This window comes from Chenopodium album, chromosome 5 (assembly GCF_948465745.1).
Source record: "Chenopodium album chromosome 5, dcCheAlbu1.1, whole genome shotgun sequence".
NCBI classification, from domain to species: Eukaryota; Viridiplantae; Streptophyta; class Magnoliopsida; order Caryophyllales; family Amaranthaceae; genus Chenopodium; species Chenopodium album.
In genome coordinates this window covers 48,709,609-48,714,785 of record NC_137838.1, presented here as the reverse complement: position 1 = coordinate 48,714,785, position 5,177 = coordinate 48,709,609, and positions in this window count along the sequence as shown.

Sequence of the window (5,177 nt, the reverse complement as noted above, 5' to 3'; positions counted from 1 at the left end):
TGTAGGTGTTCCGGGTTTCAAGTTCAAATCGTGTTCGGGGTCCGAGGTTCGAGGCAAATGCACAATGCTCCCTGCTCTTCCCGTGCTGCCAGTCTTATCCTTCGCCACACCTCATCTAATCCTACACCACACTTCTCCTTTTTGTCCTGCTCCAATTCCCCTTCTCAATCTCAACCACCTGCTCCACCGCACATCAACCCCGCAACAACAACTCATCCATTCCCCTACTCCCACAAACCGCACCTTCCAACCACAGCCACCGTCACAATCAACCACCCAAACCACCGTCCACCAAAACCCGTATCAACCAATACCAACCCAGCCGTAGCAAACCACCACAATCCTCTGCTCCCACATCGTCGCAACCACCGTCAGCCACAAAAACAATAATTGCAGCAACAGCCGCGCACAACAACCCAGCCTCACCTCCCATTTCACCACCAAACAACCCACAACAGCAATTACCACCTCCAATCAACAACAACCACCCATATCACCACCAAATTACTCACCTAGCAGCCGCAACATCTACTCCAACCAAAGCAGCAGCACCTGCATCATCACGCAATACGCCTCAAATCCGCAATCAACTGCAACTCCTCCACTCCTCCATCACTTTGCAATCTCTGCTACACCAAAATCGGCCAACACAGTAGCAAATTCCGGCCACCATCATACCAATTTGCGCAAGAAATAGAGCAAAATCAGAGCAAATTACGAATTATCATGGTTCGAGCAAACCAAAGGAGTTCGGTCGAAGTTCGAGTCAGAAACTTTTTAGGTTTTGTAATTTGAACAGGTGTGGTCGAACACACCTATGGTTCGACCGAACCAACCCCGTAGTTCGGCCGCACCAATTCATGGTTCGACCGAACCATTTCACGAGCTTCGCGCGTGACTTTTAATGAAAATCGAACGGCTGCGATGTGATGATGCTTGATGATGATTTTCGATGAAGGGTGAAGATGATTCGTGATGGTGATGAAAGTTCAGAGCAGCCACGAAGAAGAAGAAGTTTGGGGGTCTGATGTTTCGTGGGTTTGGGTGGAAATTTTAGTGGGGGTTTCGGGTTTTTCTTTTTCCTTTTCATTTTCTTTTATTTTATTTTATTGTAGTTTTGTTTTTTTGGTTTTTAGTTTAGTTATTTAATTGTTTTATTTAGTTTTATTTCTTTTTAATTTCTTTTATTTTAGTTTTATTTAACTTGTATTATAAATACCCCCTTTGGGGTTATTTTCTAAAAAACTTTTCAATCAACATTTTTAATTTTGGATAGATTAGATTAGTTTGGCCTTTATTTTCTCTATCTTAGGGTTAGTTTAGGAGTAGTTTAGAGAGAGAAAGCTTGGATTTCAATGGAGTTTTTGAGAGGTTGAAGAAGCAACTTTGTGGAACTTCTTCTCATCTATTCAATGAGCATTTTCTAACTTTCTCTCATCTTTATTTCTTTGCTTAATTCTTAGTTTTATGCTTTTTGTTTGTTGATTTGAGTAGATTAATTAGTTTATTTGTTTAATCTTGTTTTTATTCTTATTTTACCTTGTTTTCCATGTCTTTCTTCATTATGTTAGCTTAGGTCTTGTTCTAGGGAATTGGATGAAGGTTATATTAATGAATTGAATGATTGATTGTGATTAGTATGAAATTGTTTCTTGATTATTGTGGATGGGTGATGCTTTTATGGATTAGAATCTTTCTAGCTAATCGATTCTATGCTCTTAATTGTGCTTTCAATCACTTGTGCGAGAGTGAGTTGGTTGAGAGCCCTAAATTCTTCCATACCTTTGCTAGGCTAGTTGCACGAGAGTGAATTAGTTTAGTAGGATAATTAACATGCTTAATTGTGCGAGAGTGAGTTAAATGTGTTGATGTTCCTAATCAAGGTCATTTTCATCTAATTGTATGATGATGTTGAATGCATTTATGTAATTGGATTCCACTTTCCCTAGTTTTAGTTATTTTCTCTTAGTAGTATTTGATTTAATCTCTTTATATCTCACAACCTTTCCTAGTGGTCTAGTTGGCACAAATTAATACACTTAGTCCTTTTGGGTTCGACCCTTTACTTGCCACTAACTAGTTTAGTGTGAGTTTACGTATTATAAATTTCTAATTTGGTTAGGGTTAGTAGTCCCAACGACCTACTCTTAACTCCGATCAGTAAAAAGAAAAAAAAAAGAAGAGCAAAGAAAAAAACAAGGTTGTTTAATATGTTCAAATGTTTTATTTGAAGGTTGCTCAAGAAAAAAAATTCAAAAGAAAAAAAAAAGTTCAAGTTTCAAAAAACAAAAAGAAAGAAAAAGAATAAGTAGTTCAAAGTTTGTTTTAATTCACTTTATTTCATATTATCATATTTTGTGAGTGAATATGTAAGTGTTAGGATTGTGTTGTGTATATGATTGTTTGGCGAACTTTTGTGGAGTTTAGTTGTGATTGGAGATGTTTTGGTCATCACTTGTGGTGACCTTGGGTTTTATTAGGATATGGCATCCTTAAGCATGGCTTTACTCTTACATGTTTCTAAATTTATCCTACCCTTTACCCTAGACTTACATTACAAGCTTTAAAGACCTTCCGACCTTTGTGCATAAGAGTTGTCTGAATGTGAAAGTGTTGGTTATCAATGCAAGTTATGATTTGACACATTTCGAGTCGACTAGTAGGTTGAGCGTTCATTATTTTAAACACACGAGAGTGTGAGTTGGGAGGGCATTGTTCACAAATAAAGGGGTTGGTTGGAGAGCGATCGAGTACCTCTTTTACTCACCACATAAATGTGAATTGAGTGTGTGAGCACTAGTCTTGAATTCTATATGCTCATGTGGTTTGCTCTACTTGAAAATTGTTGGGGATGAAGGATGATTAAATGAATGAGATTGATTGACATTGAAGCATATTCATTAGATTTATCTTGAATCGTTTGTGTTTGATTTCGTTTATTGGGATGAGGCATGTTTTATATGTTCATTGATGAGCTCTTTGCTTAGGGACAAGCAAAGGTTTGGCTTGGGGGAGTTTGATATGTCTAATTTATATAGTGTTTTACCCCCGTCCCATGGTCATAATTAGTAGTGTTTTTGGCTCTTTAGGGCCACTTTTATTACTAATTTGTGTTTTCTAGTGTTTTTGTAGTTTTGCTTGACTTTTGTAGGAAATTGCACACTTGGAGCGTTTTCCGGGTTTTTCACAAAGCAACTACGAGTGTTAGGAAGAAACGACCATCTTTGAAGCCCAAGACCGGTGAGAGCCGGTGATTAAGGGCTCGGTATGTGATACCGGGGCAATTGGATCAAGTAAACAAGACCCGATGAGGAAATCTGGATTGGGCCGAGGAATCGAGTCCAATCGAAATCCAAGCCTCGAAGAAGAAGTCGGACCGATCGGGCAAGCATACGCCTGATCGGGCGGGCGCGCGCAAAACAACATCAAGAAAGAAGCCGCGACCGATCGGGTGAGTGTAGGCTCGATCGGGCGCAGCACACTAGTTAGGGCATAGAAAAAAAAGGCGGGCCCGATCGGGCGGCCCTTCGCCCAATCGGGCGCGTGTTTTTTAGGGACCTAATTAGTTTTCGTTTAAGGATTTGTTTTAGGGATGTTTAAGTACGATTTTGGTACGTAATTTTGGATTACCTTCTCTTTTAGATTTTCTTTCTCTACTTAGAATATTTTCTCTCTCTAAAACTCTCTCAACATTGTTCTTAATTATATTCATTAATCCAGATTTCTTTTGGTAACAATTTCTTCTCTTTTAATTTCAGTTATTTTATTTAATTCATTCATTATGTCTTGCTTATTTGATTTGATTAGTTTAGATTTAATTATGCTTGAGTAGTTTTATTTCTAGGGTTTATGGGGATCTATTAAATAATATGAAGGGGTAAATATGTGATTGTTGATTACCAATGCTTGGTTAATTTCCTATTGATTGATTTAATGCTGTGCAATTAGGTTTGGCCAGATTTAATTGTATGAGTTTAGCAATATTAATTCGAGATTCGACAGATGAGAATTGATGTTTAGGCTTAGTTTCAATAGACGGACTAATTTATAAATGGTTAAGTCAAGATTCGACAAATGAGATTTAATATCGGTAAATTAACTCTGTGATTATAATATGTACCGAAAGCCCTTTATAATCTGATTTATCGATGCTTGATGAATGCTTATTATGATTTGCCCTGGAATATTGTTTATTAGTTAACCTATGCCCTAGGCCTTTTGATATTTAATTTCTCTCTACTTTATTTTCCCTGATCATATTCTTCGTAGTATAGTCCTTAATTACAACAACATTGGTTACCTTGATAATTTAGATTATAATAATTAATTAGGAGTAGAAAGACTTGTTTCCCTGTGGATTCGACCCTACTTCCCTATCTGCATTTGTTAGAGGACTTAGGTAATATTTTTTATTAGGGGATACGACTTTACCCAGTCACATGCAAAAGGTCTTATAACTCCTATTGTACCATTTGGGGATCCAGGCCACCAGTCGAAAAGAGAACGGCTAATTGGAACCCCAATGCACACTGCAAATACCATCAAAGTAGGGGCCATGCATCTTACTGGGAATTGATGGAAGCTAAAGGAAGCTATCAAAGGACTTGATCGACAACAATAAACTCCAAGTTTCTCATGCAAGCAAGAAGCTAAGCATCAATAGTGCGCCACTTTCTGACTCCTTGGCTATCTCTGATGAGGAATGTTGTGTTGATCCCTCATTTTTTATTAAACCAGTCGAAGAAACTCATGCCCTTGAAGAAGGAGAAGAAGTGTTCTTCGACGCCATGAGTAAATCATCCGCAATGCAACAACCTCCCACTAAAGAAGATATGTTGATCCTCAAAATTGCTTGATTATGTAGGTCTGTCAAAAGCTGACACGACACAACAACCCGACACGAACCCGACACGAAATAAGCGGGTTTGGTTCAAGAATTCCCGACACGTTTAAATAATTGGGTCGACACGAACCCGACACGAAATTAAACGGGTTAGGTTTGGGTTGAAATTTTCAACCCGAAACCAACACGCGTAACCCGATTATGTAAATGGGTCGAACGATAACCCGTTAACACGAACCCGACACGCTTAACCTGATAGTATAGAAAAAAAACCTGAATATTTTATTATAAACCTTTTTTTTTGAAACATTATTCTATACAGACTGTAGAAACT